The sequence below is a fragment of the Manihot esculenta genome, chromosome 6, assembly GCF_001659605.2.
Source record: "Manihot esculenta cultivar AM560-2 chromosome 6, M.esculenta_v8, whole genome shotgun sequence".
NCBI classification, from domain to species: domain Eukaryota; kingdom Viridiplantae; phylum Streptophyta; class Magnoliopsida; order Malpighiales; family Euphorbiaceae; genus Manihot; species Manihot esculenta.
The window spans coordinates 10,866,142-10,882,877 of NC_035166.2; positions in this window are offsets into that span (position 1 = coordinate 10,866,142).

The window sequence follows — 16,736 nt, forward strand, 5'->3', positions numbered from 1 at the left end:
ATATTTAAAATTAAGATAATTTTTAAAATTGAAATAATCATTTTACTATCTTATTTTTTAAATTATTAATTTATTGATAATTTTTTTATATTTTATAATTTTTATCTTTTAAATTTGAAATTATTAAATAATATTTTAATATTGTGATAATTATTTTTATCATATATATGTAATATTTAAATTTATTACTTTAATAATTTTATCTCAAACATTTTAATTTTTTAATTATATATATATATGAATGAAATGGATAATGATTTTATTATTTAATTTAATTGTAACGACCCCAAAATGGACCGTCACCGGCGCTAGGATTCAGGTCGGCTTAAGGCCGCCAGAACCCGTAGCAAGCCTGCTAAACTCTCTGTGTACCTGGAATACTCATACATGATCATACATTTTCTGTGAAAATAAAAAACTCTTTTCTGAACCAAGGCTTAACCTGTGCATGCACTATCTCTGTACTCTGTACTCTGTACCCCTGACTAGAGCTTGCTCTAGATGGGTTAACTCATACCTGTTAAGCCTGGTTTCCACATACAGGAAAACATATATACATATACAGATCATATACAAAACATACATTACTAGGTCAAGCACATTGTTAACTTTACACACAACTATTACATCTCTTTAATATTACATGTCCACTCTAAGCTATTACAAATCTCTTTACTCTTTCTGTACTCTGCTGGACTGTCCCTGTACACAGTACACTGAACCTGCAAAACTGGGGTTAAGGGAGTGGGATGAGCTTTATAGCCCAGTGAGTAGAACAGTAAAACATCTCAGTAAAATATAATCTCATGGAATGCACCATAGCACAGACAAGCCACATCAAGAGTAAACCTGTCACCACATAGTCCCAGTAACTCTGTGCCAGGGCGTAGAATCGAGCACCTGGTCTTCCTGTCATATATGTATATGTGTATATAACACCTCTGTACTTACCATTGCCAGGGCGTAGTCAAAGGCTCCTGGACTTTACTATATACCTGCCAGGGCGTAGTCAAAGGCTCCTGGACTTCTCTATACCTGCCAGGGCGTAGTCAAAGGCTCCTGGACTTCCTGTCTGAGACTATTGGATCATGCAGCATTTACCCACATCAACAAAGAACTATGCAATGCACCATATTCGTGGTTACTAATGCACTCAACCTAAGGCATAATCATGATGCATGAGATATGCTAAAACATTCCATTGTGTGCAAGTAAAAGAGTTAAGTTTAGTTCCACTCACCTCTGGCTATCTGGACTGACTGACTCTGCAGGCTCTGAACCTCTGGAGCAGTACTCACTGCTGCTCTCTCTGGTTCCTCTGGTCTAGACCTATACAGATGGACTCAAATGAGGGACCAAACAAGCGTATGAATAACTCTCTTAAACTCCCCAAGAATCCCCTTAAACTCACTCAACTATCCATGCAAAGCATGCAAAAGAAAGCTGGACAGGACACTTTCGGCGGCAGGTTCGGCGGCCAAAAGTCCTCTCTAGAGACGAAACTCAAGCACCTTCGGCGGCCGAATCTCAAGCTTCGGCGGCCGAACCCTTTCGGGGGCAAGTTTCGGGGGCCAAAAGGCACTCCAGAGACGAAAGTCTCTAACCTTCGGCGGCACCTTCGGCGGCCGAATCCCCCAAACAGAGCCGAACATGCAAAACTCGCGGGGGCAAGCTATGGCAGCCTAAGCCACCATGCAAGAGGTTCGGCGGCCGAATGAACCTTCGGCTGCCGAACCTGAGTTCATCCAGAACTCAGCCCCGAAGGCAAACAAGCTCCTGAATGCCCTTCAATCTCGCAAAACATGCAAACTCAACTTCTCAACACACATATACTCATGTATATGTCCAAAGGGGTCCAAAACTACCTAAAAAACCCCAACAAACACATCAAACAGAACACATAATCATGCCATCAAACACACCCTTTGTCACCTAAGCATGCATCTCTTCCCAACCCTGCATAACACTTCTGTAAAACAGTAAAACATGTTCAAGATCTTCACGTACCTCCTGTAAACACGAAGATGAACGATCTGAACCAAGAAAATGGATCACCTTCTCTTCACACTCATAAACACTCAAAACTACGTTTGTTTTCACTTCAAAACTTTCCACACCTGTGAAAACCTTAGCCTGAGCAGCTAAAAGCGTGCAGATAAATCATGGGAGATGTGACCAACTTCTGGACATGATCTGGTGATAACACCTGTCCAAAATGCTGACTAAGGGATACAAAACTGTTGGCTAAGCAACTCAGCTTCGGCTGCCGAATCGCATGCAAAACCATGCAACATTCGGGGGCCGAACCTGAATTCGGAAGCCAAACATTGGGCACTTTCGGCGGCCGAACTTACCTTCGGCGGCCGAACTTGGCTCCTCTGCCTTGGTTCATTTCAACTCAAAACTTGGTTCCATTTACCTGTAACACAGTAAACCACACAACATTTCTTGAGAAACTCATATCTCCTACCCTCTAGAGGATTCCGACATCCCGGAGTCCACCGGACGACAAGAATTCCGGTGCCGGACTCTAGCCGGGTATTACATTAATGTTAATTTATTAAAAGATATCAAAGTTGTGAATGTTAAAAAAATTAAGATAATAATTATTAAAATATATTTAAATATCAATTAATTACTTAATAAAATTAATTAAACTCAAAAATTTTAAAATTTTAAATATAATAATTTAATATTGTAATAATTATTTTAAGATTTTAATATTTTTATTAATATTTAAATTTATTATTTTAATAATTTTATCTCAAAATTTTTTATTTTTTAATTTATTAAAATTTGAATATTGTCAAAATAATTAATTTTTAATAATTATCTATCTAATTATCAAATAAAATTAATTAATCTAAGAAATAAAAAATTTTAAATGTGCATTAATTTTAGATGTTTAATATCTAAAATTATTATAGACAATATTTAAAATTATTTAAATAATAAAATTATTATCTATTTTAAATTTAAAATATAGTAAATAAATCAACGGCTTAGGGATATAATCAGTAATTTTAATATTTCCCTCTATAAAAATATAGATTATTCTATTGGATGGGATTATATATTAATCATTAATTACAGTAAAATTTATATAAAACTCACTATAATTAATAAATATAATATAATTATTGTATATCTATTATAAAATTTCTTGAGAACCCATTTTATACCTTCTTTCCAATTAATTAATTAATTAATTAATTAATAGAATGAATAAGTTAAAAAAATAATAAATTATGTTTTATTTATTTATTTACTTTTGCCCTTGGAGTATTTGTTGGCTTCTCCACGATTCAATAGTATCTGTCATGAGCATAAAACTGGTTTGTGATTATTTTTTCTTCTGATTTTTTTTTAAAAATAAAATAGCTATGAAGATATTTTCTCATTCATTTCTTCCTTAGTTAGGCATGTTTTATCCCTCTTCGAACTTTGAATTAGACTAGAGATTCATAGTCCTGTTCTTGTTGTTGTAAGGTTAAAAAAATTTGAATTGCACTCGCATGACTGATAAAAAAAACTTAACTTTTACTTACGGTGTCAATTGAAAACTCATAATATTTTTTCGAAAAGAAAATTTTGAGGTGAATAACTTTCAGAAATGCAATGAAAAGTCATATGCCTTTGTGGCAAAATTTGAGACTAAAGTTTCATTATTTAGGAATCAATTTTATATTTTAATTATCTTTTTAGATTTTTTATTAAATTTCTATGTTAATTTTTTTTCACTTATAATAGTCCATTTCTTTATTATTTGATGAAACTTTTAAATTTTTAAAAATTTATAAAAAATTTTTAAATTTTAATCTTTCTGAATTTCGTCTTAATCAAATAATATTAGTTAAAATTTCTTACCGAGTATTTTGTTTTGATAAATCCTCCTATTTCAAAAATTTTTCAATAATAACATTAATAATAAAAAATTTTATATTTTCAATCCAATTAAAATTTTAAAAAAGAATTTGAACAGCTACTGTTTATATAATTTACTAATCATTTCTTGGATTAGTAATTACTCTATTGAAGCAAAGTTAGTGTTGAAATGTCTCTCTCTAATTTCTCTACTGGGAGAATTTTCTCCTCGTTCCTTAATCTCAAAAACTCATTATTCTATTCATATGTCATATGTCATATAGAAGATAAAATATTTTTTTTCTCCATACCCCAATTTTTGCCTTAGCTTAATAAAATTTTCCATCTTTAATTTAAAAAATCTCTCATTGATTTTTTTTTTTAAATCAATAGGTAAATTATTTTTTTATTTCTGAACTATATTACATTTATTATTGCTCTATTTTTAAAATTTAATAATTTTTTTTTTGAAATAGGGATTGGGGGAGTCGAACCTTAGACCTTTCAAGGCTACAGGATGCACTTTCCACCAGGCTAAGCCTTTAACCGCTATATTTTAAATACGTAAATTCATATAATTTTCTTGGTTTATATTAGTGTGATAAAATTAAAATATTTACCATTCAAAATTATGTTAAAACATATTTTAAGAAAAATATATTTTTAAGAATATTTTAATAATTTTTCATATGATCGATGAAAAATTTATAAAAATTAAAACTATTGAATTTATAATAGGGCAATATATTAGTCAATTTTGACATGATTGAGGTATAAAATAGTAATTTTCAGAAAAAAAAAAAATCAGTCTTCTTCAAGCTTCACGCTATGAAGAGGAAAAGTGGTCCAACGGAATGTCACATGTATGTTTTTCTACCATCAATCAACTCCACGTTATATGCTCCATTTTTAAGATAACAGTAATTCTTCTGATTTATCAAAAGCATTCCAAATTTATTTATTTTTTCACAAAAAGAATATTTTTTAATTCTACTTTTCTTTTTTTTTTTTACGATAATTTGAGATAAATTAAAAATACTGATTGAATCAAGAACTTGAATGCATTCGTTGGAAATTAAAAACGAAGAGAATTTTTAATTTATATAATGATTAAATTGAGACTATAATAATATGAAGCAATTAGTTTTAAAATTTACGATAGACTTAAATCGGGTCTAACTTTTATTATCGACGTTCGATAGAAATTCACGATAATTTTTCGCAAAAAAAAATTCGAAACACATAATTTTTAAAAAAGTGATGAGAAGCGCATACCTATCATAAAGTTCGATATAGAAATTTTATCGTTTAAGGATCAATTTTATATTTTAATTATTTTTAAAAATATTTTTATAATTTTACATATTATAATTTTTTTATTATAAATACCCTTTTCTAACTATTAAAAAGTCACATTTTAATTTTTAAAAAAATTTTAATAAAAATTTTTAATTTTTAATTTATCGTTTTCCTATATCATTTTAGATAAGTAATATTGATTAAAATTTTTACGAAGTTTAAATACTCTTTTATTATTGAATTGAGAGGATGAAAAATGAAAGAATAATAAAAGGTTGAAAATCATTCAGTGAGGGGATTGAAGTGAGGGGCTAAAATGATAACTTATCCGGAAGAAACAAGATTATTATTATTATTATGGTAGGCAGGATTTAGAGAAATGAGTAGTGAAAGAGAGGCCTCTCACTATCTCAAAGTCGCTGTCTGCCATGTGAAGAAGAAGAGTAATTTCTTTCACAAATCCACATGTCTCTTGCACAATTTTCATCCATCAATTTCCATTTACATGCAATTCTTAATTTAATTATATGTTTGGACCACACTCCTTTTTACGTCTACCCTCTTATCATCTCACCCATTCTTTTTCCTTTTTCATTAAGGCTAGAAGTGAGAAACACGTAAACTCTAATAATATAATAGCCACAACAATTGGCTTAGCTTATCTCTTGAGAGGGAGAACCCATTATTAATTAATTGATTGATCTTATTTTCTCACAATAATATTTACAATAATTATTCTTCTCCTACTCCCAACAATGAAAGGTGATAATTTTTGTGAGCTTATGAAGGAAGATACGGCAAGGGGCACGTGCCGTACCGGCGATCGAAAAATGCTTTAAGGGGGATGAAGGTGCCGCAGCGGCGCAGTCGGTGCCCTACCAAAAAGAAGCTCCTGACTCCGCCACTGCTCTTTAAGACATGTAAATTGGCTAAATTTAAGGTTATTTTCAATAGTTACCAAAAGAAAATTAATGGATAAGATTAAGGATGAGGAGTATTTATTTAAATCGAAAAAATCGATCGAATTGAATTAATTTAAAATTTTAGTTCGATTTTTTATTCATTTCCGTTCAATTCGGATTTTAGTAAAAAATTTTTTAAATAATAATTTTAAATTATTATCCAACTACTGTTTAAATATTGTTGAGTTAATGTGCTATTAAAATTGTTGTCTAAATTTTAAATGCAGTAGCGGAAAAAATGTTAATTGATGTTGATTTCTTAATATTAATTACTCCAAAGGTCTAATTATTGTTTTTTGCTCCTACTTTGTGGTCAAGAAAAGAAGTGGATATACATGCAATGTAAGAAGCTTAAAAAAATTTCGTTTGTTTCACCGTTCCGAATCAAATAAATTGAAAATTGATATTTTAATATTTATGAAAATCGAATCGATTTTAAATAAAAATTATATCGAATTAATTTAGTTTAATTTAGTTTAATTCAATTCAATTTAATCGGTTAAATTTTTAATAAATTTTTTATATTTTATTTTTTATTTTTAATATTTTAAAATTTAATTAAAATATTTAAATTTTAATTATAATTTAATTTCTATATTATAAAAAATAATATACTATTATCACTTTCGATTCAATTTATCAAATTTTTTCTCATCAAAACATAATTAAATTGAAATAATTAAAATTTTTAAAATTAAAAATCAGTTTAAACCTAAATAAAAAAAATTAAATTAAAATTTTAAATTAATTCAATTCGATTAATTTTTTAATTTAAATCGAATACTGCTGTGACTAATTTCATTGTATCAAACACTAACTTTAAACGAGAATTACTATTACGCTCTTAAGTTATAAGAATTTCATTAATTTCTCCTCACTTCAAAATCACTCGGCTAAATATTTTTATAGTTTAAAATTAAATTGTTTAGTCATTCGGTTAAAAAAATTGTTAATCAATTTATTTTAATATTAAATAAAATAATTAAATAGTATAAATATTTAAAATTATAGAGATCAATTAATATATATAATTAAAATTATAGGAATTAAACAGTATAAAAAATTTGAGGCGATGAATAAACTTTTTTTATAAAAAATTTAACAAATTTAATTTTATAAAATATAAAAATATTTTAATTATCTGATTTCAAAAGAATGAATTATGTAAATCTTTTAAAAAGTAAGGAATCTGATAATAATTCTCTTCAAATTTAATTATAGCATAAGAAAGCTATATATGTATATATAAGTGTTGTGTTGTCAATATGAATTATGCAACCACTACTAATAATGCTTTAAAATATGAAAAAGCTGTAGTCAGTTTAAATAAAAAAATTGATTAAATTAAATTAATTTAAAATTTTAATTTAATTTTTATTTTTAAAATTTAAATTATTTTAATTTGATTAATTTTAATTAATAAAAAATTAATAAAATTAAATAAAATTGATTAATTTTAGAAAATACGTTGAAAATATGAGTTGATATATTTATCTGTTTATATTTTATGGATATAAAATTATTGGTTTAAAATTTGATGATCCCTAGCCTCTGCTATCTAAATCGGTGTGGAAACCAATATAAGAAAATTAGACCTAACTCAATCTGAGTTTAATAGGCAAGCCTGTTCTCTGACATGTAATTCAGATTACATTTGGACAGTTCAGACAGAATAGAGCTCGAGCCTAACAGAGAAGAATTCGGTTCACCTAACTTGATGGGTTAGTGGAGAACAAACCCTCCACATCTAGAAGCATATTCAAATATCGGAAAGAATTAAATAGTCGCTTGATGATGGAGAAAGGAATAATATGTTCATACGTAATATTTCACATCACCGTGACATGTGATACTATAATAAAAGGTGGGACGGTAATCAGTAGTGAGTATATTTTATTGGATAAACAATGCATGAGCACTTCTTGATTAAAGGCAAAGATGGAGACAATTGATCCTTCAAAATTCAATTCTCAAATTTGTGGCTCCTGTTCCTTGCTGCCTAAGACTGAATCCAACATGCTCCTTTCAACTTGCATCTACGGACCCCACATTTTATATTAAAATTTCCATTTCTAAAAAATAATTTTAAAAAAAATTCTATTTTTTTTTTTGTCTTCTTTATTTGTCTAACTAAGAGTTTTAGAGAAATCTGCGCATGGCATTAGCTCTTTGTTTTTTTTTTTTTCTTTTTTTCTTTTTTCTAATATTATAAGTGAAGCATGCTAGAATTCTGTAGTTATTCTTCGTATAAGACAAATAAAACACGCAATTATTTAAAATTAATTAAAATTAAAGTTATAAATTAATAAAAAATTATTTATTTTATCAAACCATTATATAACATTCATCAAATAAATATCTCGTAGCACTACTTATTTTTAAAGTTAATATTATAAATTAAGTAGTTGTTATATGTATTAGCTTAGTGAATATTTGATTTATTAATTGTATTGAATTTGATTCAAACCGTTAAATTAAAATATTTAAAATATATTTTTATAATTTAACAAATAAATTAAAAAATATTTAGTAAAAATAACATTCCTCTTCCAATAAATAAGAATTTTAAAGTCTTTAAAATGATTTTTTTTTTCCGTTTAAAAATCATTTTATATATATTAAAAATATTATTAAAATACCATTTTACATTTTTCCCTTATTTTTAACATTCCAAATAAATTGATAGAGAAATCATTTATTTTATTAAAAAATGGTACGAAAAAAAGTCCAAATAGGCTTTTTAATTTTTCATCAAATATTAAATAAACCAAAATTCAACATTTTAACTAAATAAAGGAACAATTTTATGTTAAAAATTTATTTTTTTTTAAAAATACAGTAACATATTTTCTAAATCTTTATTAATAAAATATTAATTTAATAATTTGAATGTTAATGCTTAACAATATCTATAAGAAAAGTAAAAAGAAAAAAGAAATTTATCAATTAAACTATTAAAAAAATTATTAAAAAAACGTATAGACTATTTATCGATCATAAAAAATATTAACCATTAAATTAAATTAGCGATTCTTTATGTAACAATTTGAAAATCATACTGTCATTGGTGCTAGGTTTCAGATCGACTTCAGGTCGCTGGAATCCGTAGCAAGTTTATTATATATCCTGTTACATCTGATCAACTTAAGATCACCATAATTCATCATCTTGATCTTGCTTCCTGTTGATGGATTAAGTTTAGGTGGTTGGTTTTTAAGAATCATTAGTTCTGTTAGGGGAGGAGGTGATGATGTAACACTCCCTAAGTTAGGGTTTACCGGATTTTGGTAATAGGGTGGAGATGAAAACATAGGCATAGTGAATATGGTTGGTAGTAGAGAGGCTAAGGCATGTATGAGGGGTACAGGTGGTAGCTAGAGTAATCCGATAAACCTTCAATCGGATATCTAGGTTCCTATGTGTAAAGTTGGTATTGAGGTAGATAGGCGGATCCTGAGACCTGGACATCTCTTGTTCCTCCTTCAGACTCTCAAACGCCTTCTCTTTCAAATCTTATACCTAAACTTCCATCTCTGCTTTGATCATCACTCACTGATTCCTTGACATTTACAAACATTTTACCTGGATATATTCTTTTTCTGTTAACATCAAAAGACCTTCTAGGGTCCCTTGACGCATCTTCTCTATTACTTCTACTTATTCGTGCTCTTGATGGAGCAGCAGAGAGAAATATATCTATACCCTCATTTTCAAGTAGAACTTTAGTCAATCATATAGATCGACGTGAGCCATACATCCTGTCTTCTAAAAAAAAATATTAAACACATAAACATTAGCATCATATGGTTTATATGGACATGAACCCACAACATACATATCATATCATAAATGCACATGTATATAGTCATGGCATTATACATCAGCATATATACATCAAGACAGGACTCTACATCCTATCCCTATTGGACATAAATTTTTCTAATTGTACTTGCTCTCTATAACACTATGAGCCCAACACTCTAGGTTAGATTATATAAAACTAGAGTTCTAATACCAGTCTGTAACGACTCGAAAATCAAACCACTAGCGGTGCTAGAGTTCAAATCGACTTAAGGTCGCCAAAACCTATTAGCAAGTCTACTATACATCCTATTACATCTAATGTAATCCCAACCATGATCTTAAAAACATACAAAAATATTTCCATCTTATGAATCAAAACATGACATATGCATACAAACATAATTGAAAACATAAACTCATACAAGAGCCTCATCAAATGTTATAGTATGGTCATCATTACATGCCTCAGTTTGGTTCAAATACATCTTAAACTTAAAACGTTTATACAATAAGATCATAAACAAGAGATCATAAAAGAAAATTTGGACAAAGCACAATTCTAAATCACAATATATTACATATCCACAACTATATTATTACATCAAAACTATACAATAAAACATTGTTGACCTCCTGAGCTAACTCTGGTCCTGCAAACTTGGTGTTAGGGGAAAGGGATAAGCTACTAGAGTATAGTGAGTAGAAACATAATCATAAAACAATTTAATAAAGCATATGATCATATAAATGCGTCATAAAGTAAATAATTCACATTAAGATAGACTTATCACCAATAACCCGATATGATTCCAATGGTGTCTGACCCACAATAGGTACTCCTTAGTACTTTCTCTTTAACATAACATAACATATCTATAGTGCCAGGGGCGTAGAATGGGCACCATGGTCTTTCACTTACATAGTGCCAAGGGCATAGAATTGGTCTCAACCTGAAGTTCCGTATCCGTCATAACAATCTCGAGAGCTAGTAGATCATCCAACATCCATCCACAGCAACAATTAATTATGCAATGCATCATATATGTGAATTCTAATGCAAAACAATCTAATCATATACACATGGCATTTGTGATGCATGTGTATGCTTAAAATGTTTGATTTTTCTTTAAAATAACAATTTAATTTAGTTCTACTCACCTCTGGCTGATGAAGCTTAGCTCTGAAGCAGTTATTCGACTATTGGCCTCTACGGTCTTCCAAGTCTGATCCTACATAAATGGACTTAAGTGAGGGACCAACATGACTTTTACAACTCTTAAAACTATCCCAACAAACCCTTGAAAGCATATAAGAAATAATGTAGAAAATGGGTTGAAAACGACTGGGCAAGGAACTTTTGGCAACAGGTTTGGCAGCCTAAAGGAAAACCTTCACAAGCAAGTTCGGTGGCCAAACTTAGGTTCTTCTGCAATACAGAACCTGATTCTGCCTTTGTCAACAACCCTCCAAATGCAATCAAACTCACATGCAACAACTTAAAACCATATATTTACCACTCAAAACACAAAGGACTACTTAAAATTAACCTAAACTTCAATATCCCTTCATCAAATCAAAGAGATACAGATTTTTTCTAAAAACAACCCATAAAACAAAACTTCAAACTTAAAACAAAATACAAGACTCACATGCAAGGCAGTCATGAATGGACCGAAATTAGAGCCTACCTAGAACATGTTCTTCTCTAAAAATAGAGAGGAAGGAGGTTTTTGAAAGAAATTCTTGAGTTTGAAATTTTTTGAACTCAAAACCTTAAATTTTTAAGACAAAAATGAAGATTTGTGAAATTTTTGGAGAAGATTGAAGAAGCAAAATTCAAAGTTTCAAGAATTTTGGTCGTACTGGCCTTTACTTGAAATGAAGAGAAATTCTTTCTCTTTCCGGCTAATGACTATTTATAGGTGGGCTGGAAATCACACCTTCGACGGCCGAATCTTAAAACTCTTTACATTTTTAAAATACTTAAAATTCATTTTTAAAATACTTAAAATTTATTTTATAAATATCCATTTTATTTTTCTAAATTTTTCGGTTCCACAATTCTAGATTCCAACAAAAATTTTATCGAAAAGTTAAAATTCTGATACCGAAATTTAACCGTGTATTACAATTTACCTATGAAATTTTATAATTATTTTTTTACTTTTTCATTGTCATGTATTTTTTTAAAATAAAATAATATCTTTTATAAATTCTATTAATAAAAATATTAATTTAGTATTCTAAAAGATTAACAATTATTTATTATTAATTAAAAAAAAAACTAAGCGTAATTAGCAATCGAAATCAGCGATCGAAATCCTACTCTCAAATGATTGTTAAAGAAGAAATGATGCAAGAAAACTACACTCAAGTCCATTCTTCTTGCCTATGTTCGTAATTCTATATAAACTTACACTCTCTACAATTGATGTATATAATATGGCATGAATTTTATAGTGAGATTTTTTTTAGGGCGTGTCTCATGAGCTGATTTTTCAAGATCTCACATTGGTTGTGGAGTGTGTAAGTAAGATTTATATAGGATCAAAAATTTTATTAAAATTGCCATAGTTTTAATTACATTTCAGCCCTATTTTTGAGCTTAATGTGTGTGAATTGTCGATGCATTCTCTTTGCAACAACTTGACATGTTTTATTAACTAGACCTTGCCTTGAATTTCTGAAATTGAGAGATGGATTATTATTGAGATTAGTGAATTTCTGGATTTTGAAGAAGGAAATTTCTGAAACTTTTATAAATTTGTTCTTCAACTTGAAAATTTTCTGGAATTGCAGGAATTTCTTTGTTCTAGTTTTGGAAAAATGAAGTTATGTATTGCGCGTAAGGTTAGGACTTTGCTCGAATTTTGCAAAATTAAGAGATAAGTTGCGATTGGTCTTCAATTTGTGAATTTTTTAGGTTTGAAGAAGGAATTCATAAAATTATTACAGATTTTTTCTTTAATTTAGTTGAAATTTTTGTGATTTAAATTTCTGAATTTTGTGATGTCAATATGAATTTCTAAGTCAATCTTGATTAGTTTTCTTATATTTTTAATATATAGAGAGTGAACGAAATTTTAAATTTAAGTCTCCCATTTATTTCTTTTAAAATGTTTTCATTTTTATAGTGAGAATTGAAAAATATTTTTTATTCTTTATTTTAAATAAAATTAATATATAATTTTTAAATATTAAAATTATAAAGTTTTTCATAAGAATATTAAATTGAAATTGTATTAACGAATTAATTTTATTTGATTGAACTAAAAAAATTGTACCGTAACATATCAAAATAAAAAAAATATTATAGCAATTGAATCCTATCAAATTTTTTTATATTTATTATTTTCTTTTTACTCTTCGTATGAAATTAAAGATTTCACAAAAATTTAATTTCATTTATTTTTTAGAAATTTAATTTAATTTAATTTTTTAACAATTATCTTATTTATAATAAAATAATTTAATTTTTTTAACTTAAAAAATTTTTCATTTAAAAAAATAAATTCTTACATAACTCTACAAGAATTCATTTAAATGATTTTCTTGTAAAATGAATCATGTCTAACAGAAATTTAAAGAGTTTTATAAGAAAACTAAACTAAAATTATATTTGATATAACTCGATTTTAACTTTTTAGGTAAGACCCATTGATTCATTTTTATTAGCTCTCGGTGATAACATATTTATGACTCATCCATTGTCTCCTTTGATGTGGTGTAAGGATACTTAGCAGTAAAACAAAATCATAATCCCTCACAAACTCATTGCTTAAACAGCCAAGTCTTGCTCATCTCCAGGTAAACTTAGCCATTATCACTTAACCTTTAGTAGTTATTATTATACGATCTCCATAATGTCAATAAATATTAGATTTTTTTTTCATTAGACAATATTTTTAGATTATGAATTAGAAGACAATATTCAAGGTGTAACTGATGCGGAACCTAGAATCAACATGTGATAGCATGATATTATTTCCTTACTCATATCAGTAACGACCCGGAAACTGAACCTCTACCGGCACTAGAATATAGATTGACTTAAGGTCATCAAAACCCATAGCAAGCCTACTATATATACTGTTACATCTGATATAATCTCAACTATGATATTAAAACATACAAAAATATTTCCATCTTATGAACCAAAACTCGACATGTGCATACAAACATAATTATGATCATCATTACAAGTCTCGATATGGTTCAAACATAGCTTAAACTTAAAACTTTTACATACTAAGATCATAAACAAGGGGTTATAAAAGAAAACTCGGGCAAAGTAAAATTCTAAACCACAATACGTTACATGTCCAAAACTATACTATTACATTAGAACTATACCAAGGAATATTGTTGACCTCCTGAACTAACTTTGATCCTGTAAACCTAGAGTTAGGGAAAAGGGATAAGTTATTAGAGCCTAGTGAGCAGAAATATAACATAAAATAGTTTAATAAAATATATGATCGTATGAATGCGTCATAATACAAATAATTCACATCAAGATATACTTATCACCAGTAACCCTCCATAATTCCAACAATGTTCAGCTCACAATGGATGCTCCACAGGACTTCTTCTTAAACATAACATAACATATGCATAGTGCTAGAGGCGCAGAATGGGCACCATGGTCTTTCTCTTAGATAGTGCTAGGGCGTAGAATGGGCTTCGACTTGGACTTTCATATTCGTTATATATAATATAACATGCTCGAGATCCAGTGGGTCATCCAACATCCATCTACAACAACAAATAATTATGCAATGCATTATATTTGTGAATTCTAATGAAAAATAACGTAATTATATGTACATGGCATTCGTGATGCATGAGTGACAGCGGTTGTTGAAGCCGTCAAAAATAAACCTATTAAACAATCAACAATTAACTTGTAAACAGTGGTAATAGGGTCGAACCACAGAGATTTGACACTACGAATTTTCCTATTAATGACTTGGACAAATAACAAAAGTAAATAAAAGAGAGGGTTTGACTTGATGATAATGAATTAAAACTAAGTAGCAAGATAAAGCAATAATTTAAAAGATAAGAATTTCAATGGGAAAAGGATTCTAGTTGAAGCATGGATGAATTTCAGTTTGTTTAGAATTGATTATTGACTTTTTGATACTCTTATTTATTTCAATAAGTTAGTTTAGGACGTGGAAGACGCTTCTCACAATCCAAATTCCTCCTTAGTTTTAGTTTGATTAGGAAACGTTCGCTAATCGAACTCTAGCTAACAAGTTGCCAAGGAACGTCCTTGGGGCTTTTAGCATCGAACAACTGTTAACTGCATTAGGACTTAGAGAAACCCAACTCTAACCTTGCCAACCGCGTGGTCAAGTTTAGATTATGCAACTGATTATACTTGTGATTAAATAACCTAAGCAATTACGGACCTAAATTATTCAAACAATATATTACTCAAGCAATTAAAAGCAATAGGCCTTAATTGATTTTAAAAGCAAAGCAATAATTATAAAAAGATCAAGTTGCATAAATATTGAAAATAAACAAGAGTTTAATAATGGAGTATTAAATCTCCCAATTCATCACAAATCTGAAATTTCCAACTTCAACTAGAAAGGAAAAGTGTTTAGCCACTCATGGTGGACAAAATACACAAAAAGAGAAGAAGAAAAATAGGAGAAGAGGCTGTTGTGCTTCTGCCGAGTTTCTGCAGAATTTCTGAGGTTGCTGAGATGCCCCTGCTGGTTTAGATGCTGTCCCCTTTTATAGCTGGAGAATCCTTATCCAATTAGGGTTTGGAAATCCCAATCGTGACTTAGTCTTCTTTGTAGTCTTTGATTCCTCTTTTGTATTTAATTGTGAATGGAATTCTTTAAGTGAAAGACTTTCTCGTGGCTCTTGGGACTGATCTTGCAGTATTTAAAATGGATTTGGACTTCTCCACTTTTGAATTTCAGTTTTCTGCACTTTTCCCGCTTCTGCTGTCTCTCTGTGTCAATGTGATTTGGGCGGGTGATTTGGGCAGATCACTTGCCCAAATCATTTCTGTGTGTTGCCTCCAGATTTTTGCCTTACCTTTTTGCTTCTGATTTCTGCGGGTAATTTGGCCAAATCACTTTGACCCAATCACTTTTCCAGCTTTTTCTGCACTTTTTCTCAAACTTTCAATTTTCTTCCTTTTCTACAAAAACATAACAAAAACATAAATTAAGCTAGAAAAATGTGTAATTAAACAGTGATAAATATAATAAAAATGTGGCTAAATTATGTTTGATCAAATACCCCCACACCTAGCTTTTTGCTTGTCCTCAAGCAACAAACAACTTAGTCAATCAAGCTCCTTTTTCTTTTGAGCCTAAGTACCACTTAATCAACCCCCCTAGACTCCCAAATTGAAGTATCACAGTATAGAGTACTTCAGGTCTGAGATTGTTCTCCTTTTTCCTTGTTTCCTTTCACCTACCATGGCCAAGAGAAAGGTTTTTGGTTCAATCATGCTTATTCTTTTGTTTTAAGCTTGATGCAAACCTCTAAGAGTAACTTGCCCTTCTTGTTAAGCACATTTTTTATCCAGCAGCACTTTTTCTTTATTCTTGCCTGAAAAAGTCACCAACCTTTTTATGCGAAGGTGTATATTGGTGATACCCACCCCCGGTTACTCAGTTAGTCACTTGTTCAAGTGGCTACTAGCTCTGTTCATAGCTCATTTGACCATTGGAACAGGTTTATGATTTGTGCTTTGTGCTGTTTTTTCTTTTTCTTTTCTTTTCATAACAGTTTGGGCAAATCAGCTCATAGGGAGTTTACACTAACTTTTTA